The 16,608-nt window shown below is 38.6% G+C and overlaps 1 protein-coding gene across 6 annotated transcripts in view; it reads left to right on the top strand.

The window, feature by feature from the left end:
- Nucleotides 1-16,608, top strand: part of LOC106880102 (steroidogenic factor 1) — a 261,360-nt gene that overhangs the window by 56,221 nt on the left and 188,531 nt on the right. For 2 of the 6 annotated variants that reach the window (XM_089347892.1, XM_089347897.1), the window contains exon 2: nucleotides 10,261-10,360. The exons of the other annotated variants lie outside the window; for them this stretch is intronic. The gene's annotated coding sequence lies outside the window, so the exon portion shown is untranslated. The remainder of the gene's footprint in view (nucleotides 1-10,260; nucleotides 10,361-16,608) is intronic. 6 annotated transcript variants of the gene reach the window in all.

The following is a 16,608-nucleotide window of genomic DNA, read 5'->3' as shown; positions in this document are numbered from 1 at the left end:
CATCTCTGGCCAATCGTTGAGAGGATGTTGGTGTTGCCTTGGTGGAGGTTTGCGCTCTCTGAGTGCTATTATTATTATTATTATTATTATTATTATTATTATTGTTGCTGTTGTTGTTGTTAAGGTGGGGAGTTGGCAGAATCGTTAGCATGCCAGGCAAAATGCTTAGCAGCACTTCATCCGTCTTTACGTTCTGTGTTCAAATTCCACTAACGTCAACTTTGCCTTCATTCCTTTCAGAGTCAATAAAAGAATCACCAGTTGAGTTCTGGGCTTAATGTAATTGACTTACCTCCCAACCTTCAAAATTGCTGGCCTTGTGCCAAAATTTGAAACCATTATTTTTTATTAAGGTACCAAGCTGGCAGAACTGTTAACACACCATACAAAATTCCACTAGGAATTTTGTCTGCCCTTACCATTCTTAATTCAAATTCTTCGGAAGTCAACTTTGATTCTGAGAGACTATTGGCTGTCTAACATAGACCTTTGGATGGCTAAGTTAGACCAATAGATCACTGATATAGACCATAGAATCTCTAACATGGCCTACTGGGTGTGTAACATGGATGATTGGACCTTTATCATTGACAATTAGGTCTAAGACCATGACTGCTAGATCTTTAATATAGACCATTTACTCTGGCATAAGACCATTAGGTTTCTGACTTTCGATATTGAGTTCATTAGAGAACATTATTATCATAATTGTTGTCTTTGAGTTTTTGCAGAGAGTGGGGCAGGTTTTTAGTTCGTTTGACACCATTAGCAATAATGGTGCTTAGATGTCTTTTTGGGTTTCCATATTTGAATACAAGCAAGAATTATTTATTGTAGGGTAATAGGATGTGGGGAATCGGAGTGGGGGGGGGAGTAGGAAGGGTGGTATCAAAAAGACACATTGGTGAGTGAGAGGGGGTTAAACTGGTTTGTGGGGGACGGGGGGGGGCGGTGTATTTTTCAACAAGTGGATTGCTAAGGAAGCGGGGTGGGGGAGACAGAAACAGGAAGAGTGAGAGCGGAAAAGGGGAAAGAAGAGGAGGGAGTTCTGTGGTGGTGAAGGATAAGGATATTATAAGACGACAAAATGGAGAAAATTCTAGGTTCTCTTCCTTCTCTTCCTTCACCCCCTCCATTCCTTGGAAAGAATTCCCAAAAGTGTGGGTGGGATGGCGGTGGGGCAGCCATTTTCTGATCATTACTAACTCTGCCCTCTCTGCCTGTACCCCTGCCACCTCAGAAGGGGGCGGTACACACATACACACTCACACGCATACATACACAAATATGCATACACATACAACACCTACATATACATGTACACACTATCTTCTATTCTGTCTCTTTCTCTCTCTCACAACACACACACACACACACTCTGCTACTCTATCTCTCTCTCCCTCACAAACACACCTACTTCCACTCTTACACAATCTCCCTTTCTACCTTCCATTCTCTCTCTCTCTCTCTCTCTTTCTGCCCCTTTTCCCCTTGACACACTCATTCCACTTCAATTTACTTATCTCCATAACAACCAAGCACTATCTCCATCTCTTCAGGCCTCACAACCATCAGAATGGTTTTCTTTATCAGCTGTAGAATTTCATTGATGAGACTTGTTTTTCTTTCAGTTTCATTACGTTGAGGTTTGACTAGGGGGATTTGTTGGTATGGCTACAGCTAGGCACAGTTGTTCTACATGTGTGTGTGTGTGTGTGTGCATGCATGCACACACACACACATTTAAGATTGTTGGTGCAGGTAAAGGAGTACAAGTGAGACAGTGTTGGTACAGGGGTACATGTGTACCAGCGTTGGTACAGCTGAACCTGTGTTAATAGAGATGACGCAGTTTTGGTACAGGTGAGGTAGTGTTGATATAGGTGAGACAGTGCTGATACAGGTGAACCTGTGTTAATAAAGATGAGACAGTGTTGGTACAAGTGAAACAGCGTTAATAGAGAGGAGGCTCTGTTGGTACAGGTGAAGCAGTGTTGGTACAGGTGAGGCATTGTTGGTACGAGTGAACCAGTATTAATAAAGATAAGGTAGTGTTGGTACAGGTGAAGCAGTATTAATAGAGATGAGGTAGTAGTGTTGGTACAGGTGAGGCAGCGTTAATGCAGGTGAGACGATGTTTGTGGTGGTATATAGACAGTGTCATTGCAGGTGAGGCTATATAAATAAAGGTGATCGGTAAAGTGTCTGTAATATTTGAGTTATTGATCATTAAAAGGCTTCCAGCTTAAAACAGAAAACATTCATTGAATATAGCAACATTTTTTAGTCACATTAGACATCACTTTGGTGTATGGAAATCTGTTGTAATCAGATTTTCTCATTATTATCATTATTATTGTTATTATTCAGAGTGACTGAGGCTTGTATTCATTTTTATCTACATTGGTATGTGTGTTGATTTTTAATTTCTTAATATTTTATATTTTCTATCGACCGATGTTATGTTGTCTATTCATTTAGAAGAATCTTTACAGAACTCCTGTTTCATTTGTGAACGTGTAATTTTCCTTCTTCTATAATAGATCATCTTTTTCTTTTACCCTTCACCTCTTTCTCCTTCTCCTACTCTCTCTCTCTTTCTCTGTCTCACTACAGCAATGCAGTAAAAATGTTTCTGCATTAACAAAAATATTTACACTCACCTCATTAGCGCAAAGTCTTTCTGTACATTTTATGTATTTATCATAGCTATATGTTCCCCTTCTTCCCTCTTCCTACTCCTCATTAACAGCCAAACATTTTCCTCAAAACCCAAGTCACTTATAACAAAAATGAAACCAAACCTATTTACCGTTCTATATTTGAGAGATGAGGAATTATGTACATTATTTACATTTGACGGATATTTGTCCTCATCTTGTTTGTTGCTAACATAATGTTTCGGCTGATATATACCCTCCAGCCTTCATCAGGTGTCTTGGGGGAAATTTTGAACCTGGGTTCTCATTCCTAAGGTATTTTTCAATGTTATTATTATTATTATTATTAGTAGTAGTAGTAGTAGTGGTAGTAGCAGCAGTAGTAGTAGTAGTAGTAGTAGTAGTAGTAGTATTCAGGTCACTGCCTGGAATCGAACTTGGAATCTTGGGGTTAGTAGCCCGTGCTCTTAACCGCTACACCATAGGCTCGTGGGTACATTTACCACTCTACATTTGAGAGATGAGGAATTATGTACATCATTTACATTTGACAGATATTTGTCCTCATCTTGTTTGTTAACACATTTCGGCTGATATACTCTCCAGCCTTCATCAGGTGCCTTGGAGAAATTTTGAACCTGGGTTCTCATTCCTAAGGTTTTTTTTCTAATGTTATTATTATTATTATTATTCAGTAGTTTTATTTTTATAACGTGCTTTCACTTCACTACCGAGCACAGCTCTGTGTGCCTTGGGTATGTGCTGTGGTTTGCTGTGATGCTCTTATGGTTACTGTATTGAAAGTGTTTTGCGTAGGATGTGTGTAGTGCAATTTTCTGTATGTTATATATATTTGTAAGTCCTGGTGTTTTTGTTATGTATTTGTCTGAATATTTTTTTATTATACCTAAGGCACCTACTATGATAGGAATTGTTTCTGTTTTTAGATTCCACATTCGAGTTACCTCTATTTCCAGGTCTTTGTATTTTGAAAGTTTCTCCATTTCTTTTAGGGAGACGTTGTCATCTGCTGGTATTGATACATCAATTAGAAAGCATTTTTTTTCTTCATGATCTTTGACAACTATATCTGGCCTATTGGCCTTAATTTCTCAATCTGCATGTATTGGCATATCCCAGAGTATGGTTGCTTTCTCGTTTTCTGTGACCTTTTATGGCGTGTGTTTATACCATCTTTTTTCTGTTGTTATTCCATAGTGTTGGCATAGCTTCCAGTGTATATAGGTCTCAACTCTGTCGTGTCTGTGAATATATTCCTTCTTAGCCAGGACTGGGCAGCCAGAGATGATATGATTTATTGTTTCTTATCCATCGCCACATATTCTGCAGTTACTTGTTATGTTTCTTTTCATTATATGTTTTCTTGCCATCGTTTTATCATGGTCTGTTGTTGTTCTAGTTTTAGTTTGAATTTCATTTGTTTTATAGCTTTTGTTGTTGTTGTTGTTGTTGTTTCTTCTTCTTCTTCTTCTTCTTCTTCTTCTTCTTCTTCTTCTTCTTCTTCTTCTTCTTCTTCTTTAGGTAGATTGATTTCTTGTTTGTATTTGTCAGCTTCCTTAAATACTGAAAACAGTTTTTTGTTTTACTCATGTTTTGTGGCTATTTGTGTTAGTTTTCCTTGCTTCTGAAGTAGGTATTTTTGCAGTCCTATGGTGGTTATTTTATAATAGTTTTCCAGCTGTATAAGACCCCTACCACCTTCTGTACCTTGTATATATAGCCTTTCTATGTCAGATTTTGGGTGATGCATCCTATATCCTGTCATTATTTTTCTTGTTTTCCTGTCTATTTTAGATAGTTCGTTTAGTGTCCAGTTAAAGATATTGTAGCTGTAACTTATAACTGGGACGACTAGAGTGTTGATACCTATTATATTGTTTTTAGCATTGAGCTCTGTTTTCAGTATTGATCTAACTCGTCTATAGTATTCTTTCTTTATTTTCTCTTTCATCTGTGTGCGTTGTATTGTATCTACTTCATTGATTCCTAAATATTTGTATGTCTGGCTTTGGTCTAATTCTCTTATTTCATTCATTTTGTCTAGTGTGATGTTGCTACTCTTAACTAGTTTTCCTCTTTTCAAGGTTGCTTTGGCACATTTTTCTAAGCCAAAACCAAACAATGTATGTTTGTGTGTGTGTGTGTGTGTGTGTATAGTTATGATAATGAAGTGAAACCAAACAGAGATATTCCAAAATCATTTAATACATATGTTTCAGGTCTGCACAACAATATAATAGCAAATGTATCCATTACGTAAACCTTCCTCAGTCAAAGCAATTCAGAATATGAAGAAATTGATCTACTGTGTACTATTTCTTAGCGTAACACAAAACATATGGCAAGACATTAGCACTTGTCCCTCTATCATACTTCAACCTCCCAATACCTGGCCAAAAGACGTGCACCCCCACCCCAGCTCATACTTCCCCACCTCTTAGTCAAGAAGACTTCTTCCTTTTTCTTGTCTTTTCCTGTCTTGCAAGTTACTTAACGACCTCATTAGTGTTGGTGGCATGAAAAAAGCACCCAGTACACTTTGTAAAGGGGTTGGCATTCGGAAAGGCATCCAGTCATAGAAACCATTGGAGTTTGAGACAGCTCTGCTGTTTTCTAAATCCTGTCAAACCAGCCAATTCATGCCAGCATGGAAAACAAACATTAAATAATATATATATATATATATATATATATATATATATATGTCTTTTACATTGTTTAGGGTAACATTAGGGGTATGTTAATAAAGCTCCTGTTTCATTATGCCAGTTACTGTCTAATGATACTGACTAGTGAGTCAGTTAGGGTTGCATCATGGTTTTACTGATATAATGTTGGATACATATAATAATAACAGTAATTCTAGGATGGAATTTATAAATATTTAACACATTTCCACAAATCACATAATTTTAACATCAGAGTCAGTATCCTTGGGATTTGTACAGTATAGACAGTATCATCTGTGGGCATCCGGTTGATCATCATCATTGGACTTCGTACTAACAAGAAGAGATAAACATCTCTGTGTAATTCATCCACTCATGCAGTATCGCCTGATGAAATGAATCAATGATGATGATCAACCAGATGCCCACAGATAATACGGACTATACTGTAGGAATCCCAAGGATACTGACTCTGATGTTAAAATCAGGTGATTTGTGGAAACGTGTGTAGCAATGATTTAAATATTTATAAATTCCATCCGAGAATTATTGTTATCATCATACACTATATATATATATATATATATATATATATATATATATATATATAACAGATGTATTAGTTTAATGCTCGGGAAGTGAGAAAGTCTTTTATGTTTCGAGCCTACATTCTTCGACAGAAAGGAACACAGAAATAAGCAAGGAGAGAAAATAGAAAAGGTTTAGTGGCTAGCGATCTATCATGGCAATCGCCAGACAGAGGGGTCATATATATATATATATATATATATATATAGTGTATGATGAATTTATGGGATGGAGTTCCATAAGTCCCATCGATTTGTTAGAAATGGAGGAAACAAGGTGTTAAAATATATAAGAAGTTTAAATTCTTGCAGACGATCGTTTCGTACAAAGATATAATGATATAAATTCATGATTGAATGAAATAGACATCATCGTACTCTTCTGTGCAGGAAGGAAAGAAACCATTATACAGGGAACTTAAAAAAAGAATAGAGCAGGAAAAGTTGGATCTAGGAGAGTCATATTGGAATCTGTGTGAGAAAATAAAATGGAGAAGATAAACATCTCTTTTTCACACGGATACCAATATGACTCTCCTAGATCCAACTTTTCCTGCTCTATTCTTTTTTTAAGTTCCTTGCATTGTGGTTTCTTTCCTTCCTGCACTGAAGAGTACGATGATATTTATTTAATTCAATCATGAATTTATATCATTATATCTTTGTACGAAACGATTGACTGCAAGAATTAAACTATACATATAAATATAATTCTAATACGGAGCAAATATTTCAGTAGAAAATATTTGCAAAGAAAATATGAGTATTAACTCCATTATTATTGAGGATAAAATCATTAAAATGATAATAACAGAATTAATAATATAGGTGATTGCAGGCCCCCCAAAAAGCTTTAAATAGCTGATGGATTAAAATTTATATTAATCAAAGGACATGCTGAGTATGTCTACTTGCTAGAAATAACAGTCAAAACTCTTATTTAAATCACCAAAAAAAAAACTACTGACAATAATTCCAGAAATTTAACAGTCTGTGAGCATACGGGACTCACGTGGACTGGTTTCTGGACTGGCATTATAGCCTCACCTTCATTCAGCACGTTTACCATGAAGAAAAAAATCCCCCAACCCGTCATGTTGAAGTCTGCACTGCAGCTGATTCGTTACGTGCCAAACCATAGCATACTCAGTGTGAAAAGATAATTCTAATATGGAGCAAATATATATATATATATATATATATATATATACTAGCTCGTGTTTTCTGTGTTGAAGTTAACCCTACATCTGACTTGGTGACCTCACTGGTGCTGGTGCCTCATAAAAAAGCACTGTGTAAAGTGGTTGGTGTCAGGAAGAGCATCCAGCTGTAGAAAGCATGCCAAAACAGACAACGGAGATTGGCAAAGTGCTCTGGCTTGTTAGTTCGTGTTGGACCATCCAACTCATGACAACATGGAAAGTGGATATTAAATGATAATGATGACGGTGATGACAACATTGTTGCTGCAAGTGTATGATCTATTACGTGGACATCAAACATTCGTTCAGGCTGGCTACCAATTAAGTTGTTTATGGGCAGTAAGCATGTGTTGAGGTTGGTTACCAAACACCTTCACCTTACAACTAATCTATGTGAGACTGTAAAGTTGATTCCTCCTCCTCCTCCCCTCCTCCCCTCCCCTCCTCCTCCCCTCCCCTCCTCCCCTCCTCCTCCCCTCCCCCTCCTCCTCCTCATAAACATTACCTTTTTTTACCATTTTGTGTGTTATAATGTATTGAGCGTAGTGTTGTATGTGTGTGTGTCTGTGTTTGTGTGTGTGTGTGTGTGTCTGTGTTTGTGTGTGCGTGCTCAAGAGAGGTAGATTTTTCCAATTCTGTCACAAAATAACCAAATATTAATTTGGGTCTATTCAAAGAATTGCATTTGAATGCATCACCTGATTGCTAATTCCATGTGAGTGTCATCCTCATCATCATTGTCATCCTCATCATTGTTGTCATCACACTCTTTATTCTTATCATTATCACTAGTATTGGTGGTGTCGTCGTCGTCATCATCATCATCATCATCATCATCATCATCATCATCATCATCATCATCATCTTCCACACCATTATTGACATAATGTTTGATTCCATGCTATCCACCTTTGGTCATTATTTCTTCACAGCAAACTTCCACTAGCTTTGGGTCTTCTGTGAAGACACAAATGATGAGATCAAATCCCACCACTTCTCCTCGTGTTCCAAGTGCTCAGCCTAATGTATCCACTGTAGTCGGTTGACCTGCTGGAAATAGCAGTGAAATTTCCTTCAAATTTTTCTCCCCCATCCTCTGTCTTAAACCCCCCAAGCCCCCAACCCCCCAACCCCCACATATATGTAGTCTGAAATATACTGTGCCTGAATGAGGCAGGGTTGTCATGGCTGGAATGGAACATTTTTAGTCATAGGTCTGAGTGATCGGGAAAGACCTGAGGCTAAGCATTAACCCTTTGACAACAGTTTTTTATTAGGCAACTAGGTTGCACTGATGGTAATTATCTTGGCTGAGGTCAGCAATTAGCACACAACAATAATTCTGCATATATAATAGGGTCAACCGCTTTAAAGCATGCTCTATTTATTTCTGTAAACTATCATCACTGCAAAGACCCGTAAATTCAACAAGACTGGCATGGCTGGGTGTGATTGTAAATTCCATGAAGGACCAGAAGAATTTGCTGAACGTGATGATGTTATTCCCTCTTCTTTTAAGAGGGTTGTAATTAATTTCAAGGTATTTGGCTGCTATTTCTAGCAGATCTAAGCAAAGAATCCCTCATTAGGATTACACTCTGTTGTATTCCTAGCTACAAAAGCCTTGTCCATCTGTCACCAACCATGGGTTGAATATTAATGCTATATGGAATATAGAGTGTTATCTGTCATCATATACTGATGTATACTTTGTGCTACCCTGGTAATACCAGAAAAATATGGCATACAATAATTATAGTTTAACTTTTATTAAATTTCTTGATGCTTTTTTAAAAATGATGAAATGAATATTAATTTTCAAAAGATATATTATTCTGTCTCCTCCTCTTCCTCCTCTGTCCCTATGGTCCTTTTTCTCTCACTATGTTCCTTTACTCATTGCCAACCACTACGCCTAGTATGTGCACTCATCCTGCACCTCTTATGCTAACTGTCTCTATATTTCTCTCTTCCTCCTCTCTCCCTCTCTCTCTTCCTCCTCTCTCCCTCTCTCTCTTCCTCCTCTCTCCCTCTCTCTCTTCCTCCTCTCTCCCTCCTCTCTCCCTCTCTCTCTTCCTCCTCTCTCCCTCTCTCTCTTCCTCCTCTCTCCCTCTCTCTCTTCCTCCTCTCTCCCTCTCTCTCTTCCTCCTCTCTCCCTCTCTCTCTTCCTCCTCTCTCCCTCTCTCTCTTCCTCCTCTCTCCCTCTCTCTCTTCCTCCTCTCTCCCTCTCTCTCTTCCTCCTCTCTCCCTCTCTCTCTTCCTCCTCTCTCCCTCTCTCTCTTCCTCCTCTCTCTGTATAACGTAAATCAACCAACCAGCCAATCAATGAATCTACTCTACGTCAACTATTATTATTATTATGATTATTAATAATATGCTACTGAGGTCGGCTTTGCCTTTCATCCTTTCAGGGCTGATAACATTAGTACCAGATGAACGCTGGGATTGCTGTAATCAACTTACCCCTCCCCCCCAAAATTTCTGGCCTTGTGCCAAAATTTGAAATCATTATTATTATTATTATTATTGTTGTTGTTGTTGTTATTATTATCATTATACTATGGAGATAACATCTACTGTGTGTGATATGTCTTGTGTTATGTGAGGTATATTATGCACCATAAATTCAATGTTAAACAGAATATAGCATTGGCTGTGTGCGATACATTAAATGTTCTTTGGGATAATAAATATATCAAATCATTGAAAATGAGAGACATGTTATACAACTTTATCATCTACCATATGAACTACCACCACCACCACTACCACCATCATCTTAAGTAATGTATTCATTGAATTTAATAGAGATGCGGTTTATGCCCTGTTGTAGTTTATAAGAGCAGAGAGTGGTTTAATTACTTCAAACAGGTCAGGCAATGAAATCTTTTGATTTGTCTACTTTCTTTCACATGCCTTATGCTGTTTATATTGTCTAGACACTGTTTATGGCAGTGAAAGGTTACATGTGTGTGTGTGTGTGTGTGAGAGAGAGAGAGAGAGAGAGAGAGAGAGAGAGAGAGAGAGAGAGAGAGAAGGCACCGAGGCCTGTTATTGAAAAATCTTGTTATTTCCATTTTCAATTATGGTTTATTATAAAACGTTTTTTTTTCACATGAAGGAAGTTCACCCACATTGAGGTTAATATAAAAGGCCTTGAGACCTCATAAGCAGCAGAAACACAGCACAAACGCACAGCTTAAAACTCCTGATGAGATAAGGTCTGTGACTTCCGCTTCTACAAGTTTCACTTGATTTGCAATATTAATCACCCTTTGTGAAGACATAAACATCACATGATCCCATTTCCTATCTCCTCTAATGCTGTCTGCTTAACATATTTATCAGAAACAAACGCAGCAGCAGCAGCAGCAGTAGTACCACTTAATTATCTAACTTATCTGTCCAGCATTCATTCTCTTCTGCTCCCTCTCTCTCTCTCTCTCTCTCTCTCTCTCTCTCTCTCTCTCTCTCTCTCTCTCTCTCTCTCTCAACACTTCTTCTTAAACCTCTTCACCCCCCTTGCTCTTCACCCAATTATAAATTACCACAGCCACCCCTTCCTGGTTTAAGGTTGGTTGCAATTGGTATGGCTGGTGTCCAGCCCTAGCATCTGTTAGGGTAACGAATCTTGCTGATAAGACAACAGGGAGCCTGGTTCAAATGCTTGCCTCAAGGTTAACACTGCTAAAAGCAATCGTTTGGTTCAGTGCCAAAAATCTTCGAGTCAGAACTGACGGAATCTGTGTCTTTCTCTGATAATGGCTTCAAATTGTTGATTCAACAACTAAAACTAACCGAAATTGTTTAACCCTTTTGTTGCCATAATTCTGTAGAAATATAATGTCTTTGTTTCAATTAATTTTGAAAATAATGAAGAACTTAGCAAAATAATTTTGTTGTTATTAAACTATCATTTGGAACATAAATTATCACAGAATTTTGATGCAAGGTTTTAATTTGGATCACTTTAACTCTTTTATTTACATAATTCTTTTGAAATACATTGTATTTGTTTGAATTAATTTGGGGAATAATAAAGAATTTTGTACAATAACTTTGTCGTTATTAAGCTAGTGTTTAGAGTAATAAATTAACATGGAATTTTGATGAAAATATTTTAGAACACTTTAGAACAGGAAGTTTATAGATATATATATATATAGGCGCAGTTATGGCTGTGTGGTAAGAAGCTTGCTTCCTAACCACATGGTTCTGGGTTCAGTCCCACTGTGTGGCACTTTGGGCAAATGTCTTCTACTATAGCCTCAGGCCAACCAAAGCCTTGTGAGTGGATTTGGTAGATGGAAACTGAAAGAAGCCTGTCATCTGTGTGTGTGTGTTTGTCTCGCCCACCATCGCTTGACAACTGATGTTTGTGCTTACATCTCCATAACTTAGTGGCTCGGCAAAAGAGACCGATAGAATAAGTACTAGGCTTACAAAGAACAAGTCCTGGGGTCCATTTCTTTGACTAAAGGGGGTGCGCCAGCATGGCTGCAGTCAAATGACTGAAACTAGTAAAAACAAAAAGGGAAAAGAAGTCATCTTTAGTGCTACAGTTCCTTCGAGATAAAGCAATAAATTTCTTAACTATTTGTTCTACTTTGTTTTGTTTTTTTAATTGTTTATCATTTTGTTGTTAAGGTTTAATAAATCAATTTTGGCAAATTGAACACAGTTCTTTTTTTTTTTTTTTCGTTTTTTGTGATTGGAAACAAAATGGGGTTTTGACAGACCAGAGTTTTCTGTGTGTCTGTGTACAAGCATTGGTATCTTCAAGTGCAACATACTAATGACAATGATGATGATGATGGTGGTGGTGATGGCAGTGGTGGTGGTTGTGTTTGTAGTAGTTAGAGTGGTGGTGGTGGTTATGGGGATGAAGATGGTAATGATGATAGTTATGATGGCAGTGATGGTGAGGATGATGATGATGATTGTAACCTTTGTTATGAAGATGGTGGGATATCCATGTTAGTAGTAGCAGTACTACTTCTCTACGTATCTATCCTTTATTTATCCACCCTGTGCCTATCTGTTGTATATTTGAATGGTTAATAAACACAACAACCATTCCAGTATCTTTACACAATATTTCAGTGAAAGTGTTGGCAATTAGTGGTAGAACGTATTTCTAATTGATATTTCTGTCTCTCGTTCACTCATTTATATAGCAACCAGCTCCCATAAAGCACTTGTGGATTATATTTTATCATTTCCTGACTGATTTCCTGATAATTATTCCCGGTTTTCAAGTTTGTTACATAATAAAAGCAGCCATTAATCTCTATTTACAACTATGAACAGTTCGTTTCAGATTCTCACGAAACAGTTCTCTCAGCGTTGTTTCCCATTCACAATAATTTTGCTATGTTACTCGGTACAAACCAAACGCCATTTATGCAGAGCCTGAGTGAAGTAAATACTTTTTAATTATTTCATTAAAAATAATTAGATCTTGTTATGAAATAAGGTTTTGAATTTCGAGGAAGGTCGTAAAGAAATTGACTTTATTTTCATTTGTTTTCATGATGCTTGGCAACATGGAAATATTCACGGATTTAACCCTTTTGACACCAACCTACCTGAGACTGCTCCTGGTTCTCTGATAGAAACACCCTGTCATCATCATCATCATCATCGTTTAACGTCCGCTTTCCATGCTAGCATGGGTTGGACAATTTGACTGAGGACTGGTGAAACCAGAAGGCTGCACCAGGCTCCAATCTGATCTGGCAGAGTTTCTACAGCTGGATGCCCTTCCTAATGCCAACCGCTCCGAGAGTCTAGTGGGTGCTTTTATGTGCCAGCAGCATGAGGGCCAGTCACACGGTACTGGCAACGGCCACGCTCAAAACCTTCAACCAAAATTCCTTGTTAATTAATGCTCCGAACAACAGCTTAACTTTGCTAAATTACATGAAACAAATGCAGTGTGTTGCATAGAAATATGATAACAAAAGGGTTAAAGTGATTTAAATTAAAACCTTCCATCAAAACTCTGTGTTAAATTATGCTCCAAACACCATCTTAATAATGACAAAGTTACTTCCTTTCTACCTGTCTTAGAGGGTTGGGGCATTGTCCTTCCTACTCTAACCAAAACATCATCATTATTTTAACATCCATCTTTCCATGACTGCATGGGTCGCTGCTAGTAGGATGCTCTTCCTGTTACCAACTCTCGCACCTCTCCTGACAAGTTAATATTTCCCCATGGCTGGTCATGTTTTCACAGAAGACTGGAAACAAAACAACACTTCTTGTATAACAGTGATGCTCATTTACAGCTACAACATGACGTTCAGGCAAAGAAACACACATCAACAAGCTTTTTTCCAGATTCTGTTTACCAAATCTACTCACAAGGCTTTGGTTGGCCCAGGATTATATAGTAGAAGACAGTTGTCTAAGGTGCTGCACAGTGGGACTGAACCCAAGATCATATGGTTGAGAAGTAAATTTCTTAACCAACATCACTGCCCCCCCCCCCCCGAAAAAAAGGTTGAAGGGGGAGATAACTGAGTGGGGGATACAACATTGAACTATTTTCTCAATGGTCATCAATTCAAATGTAATGTTGTGGGCATTTTGTTGTATTTGTGGATTGAATACAGAACTTCACATTACCTGACTGGTCAGTGCTGTTGGCTATAGATACCAGGTTATCTGGAAAAGCTAGCCATAGTGTTGCCTGACATTGTATCCAGGGTCATATTATTTATCTTATATCTGCTGAAGACCATAAACCCAGAAACAAATACTTTTTATTTTTGTTTTTCTTTTTTTAAAAAAAAAAGCCTAACGATGAACAAGTGAAAGAGTGTTTGAATGTGGTCTATCAACTTGTTAGAAACAGCAGCCAAATTACCTTCACACCATCATCATCATCATCATTAATCTTTCGTGTCTGGTTTCCATGCAGACATGAGCTGGTTGGCTCAACAAGACCCCAAAAGGTCAGACACATGTCTTGCTCCAATGTCACTTCCATATACCTTAAAAAATAAGGGGAGGGGTTCCACAAGATACTCGGCTTGCCTTAAAATAAGGCAAGATGGTCATGGGTTGAATCCTATTGATCATAGGTTTGTTCAGATAAGGCTGACCTGGGGTTTAAACAACAACAACAGCAACAAACCTTCAGAATGCTTCTAAAACAAACTATTGTACAACAGTTTCAAATTATATTTATCTTTGTGGGGTGTATATTTCTAAATATACAAGCTTTGTATTCTGTGTGCACAGCTGTTCTGTATGCTCTGCACATTTGTTACACATGCACACACGCATATGCAATGGCCGTCTTTCACTCACAAGGCCTTGGTTGGCTGGTTGGCGCAGAGCTGTAGAATAAGTCAGACCGAACCTAAAACTAAATAGTTGGAAAGCAATATATATGTGTGTGTGCAAGGCGGTGAGCTGCCAGAAGCGTTAGCACGCCGGGTGAAATGCTTAGCAGTATTTCGTTTGTCTTTACGTTCTGAGTTCAAATTCCACTGAGGTCCACTTTGCCTTTCGTCCTTTCGGGGTCGATAAATTAAGTACTGGTTTTGTACTGGGGTCGATTTAATCGACTGGCCCCTTCCCCCAATATTTCAGGCCTTGTACCTAGAGGAGTAGAAAAGAATATTATTTAAGAATAAGGCTGTGAGCTGGCAGAACCGTTAGCACGCTGAGCAAAATGCTTTGTGGTATTCCGTCTGTCTTCACGTTCTGAGTTCAAATTCCACTGAGGTTGACTTTGCCTTTCATCCTTTCAGGGTCGATAAATTAAGTACCATTTGCATATTGCGGTTGATCTAATCAACTGACTGCCTCCCCAAAAATTTTGGGCCTTGTGCCTAGAGTAAAAAAGAATATATATATATATGTGTGTGTGTATATATGTGCATACATGTGTATATATATGTGTGTTTGTATGATTCGCTTCTTCCAGTTTCTGTCTGTCATATCCACTCACAAGACTGTAACTGGCATGGGGCTACAGCAGAGAAAGTTACTCAAAGTGCCACGCTCTAGGATTGAACCTGAAACTTTGTGGTTGTGAAACAAACCTCTTAACCACATGACCATTCTTAAAGTGGACCATATTTTAGAATAAACAGCTTTGTACCTTAAATGTGTATATGTATGTACAAAGACTGTGGTGTGTGTGTGTGTATGCTTGGGCACAGCTGTTCTGTACATGCATACTACACACACATACTTGCACATGCTCTCACTCACACACACACACACACACCTCTTGTGGGCAATAAAGCAATAACACACTCTACTATTCTCATGTGCTTAGCATCTTTTTCAGAATTTCAAGATAGATAGTGGGTGACGGCGGTGGGGGTCAGTGATTGATTGATGGCCTGACAAGACTGAAGACTGTTGTTTGTGATTAATGAAGTTAGTTAATCATAGGTGCTGGATAAGTGTATAATAATGGTTAATGTTGGCTCTGTCAGGCATTTCTTGAATAACAACACTTTTTTCTTACTGGATCCAGAAGCCATTATGAGAGGTGTAAAGTGTTTTGTATTCTTTGATGATAATGTTGGGAATTGGTGAAGTTCTTTAAGCTTTACTTCAAATGTATGTGTGTGTATACATATACATACATCATCATCATCATCGTTTAACATCTGCTTTCCATGCTGGCATGGGTTGGACGGTTTGACTGAGGGCTGGCATGCCAGAAGGCTGCACCAGGCTCAATCTGATCTGGCAAGGTTTCTACAGCTGGATGCCCTTCCTAACATCAACCACTCCGAGAGTGTAGTGGGTGCTTTGTATGTGCCACCGGCACAGGAGCCAGTCAGGTGGCACAGGTATTGATCACGTTCAGATAGTGCTTTTTACGTGCCACCAGCATGGGAGCCAGTCAGGGAGCACTGGCATCAACCACATTCGGATGATGCATTTTATGTGCCACCGAAACAGGAGCCAGTCAGGTGGCCCTGGCATCAGTCACGTTCAGATAGTGCTCTTTATGTGCCACCAGCATGGGAGCCAGTCAGGGAGCACTGGCATCGACCACATTCGGATGATGCATTTTATGTGCCACTGAAACAGGAGCCATTTAGGGGGCACTGGCCACAGCTACGATTTTGGTTTTACTTGACTCAAAAGGTCTTCTCAAGCATATATCACCTGATGCAACAAGGGTACTCTTAAATGTGCTGGACCTGCAACACTGGCATTGGCTATGGCTGCGATCTCACTTTAGTTGCTGGGTCTTCTCAATCACAGGATATCTCCAAAGGTCTCGGTCTCCTGTCATTGCCTCTGTGAGGCTCAACGTTTGAAGGTCATGCTTCACTACTTCATCGCATGTCTTCCTGGATTGCCTCTTCCACAGGTTCCTTCCACAGTTAGGGTGTGGCACTTCCTCACACAGCTGTCCTCATCCATACGTAACACATGACCATACCAGTGCAGTTGTCTCTTTTGCACACCACATTTGATGCTTCTT

The sequence above is a fragment of the Octopus bimaculoides genome, chromosome 1 (assembly GCF_046866305.1).
Source record: "Octopus bimaculoides isolate indiv1 chromosome 1, ASM4686630v1, whole genome shotgun sequence".
In the NCBI taxonomy this organism is placed as follows: domain Eukaryota; kingdom Metazoa; phylum Mollusca; class Cephalopoda; order Octopoda; family Octopodidae; genus Octopus; species Octopus bimaculoides.
The sequence above is the reverse complement of the archived record's forward strand: the minus strand, read 5'-3'. Positions and strand labels throughout refer to the sequence as shown.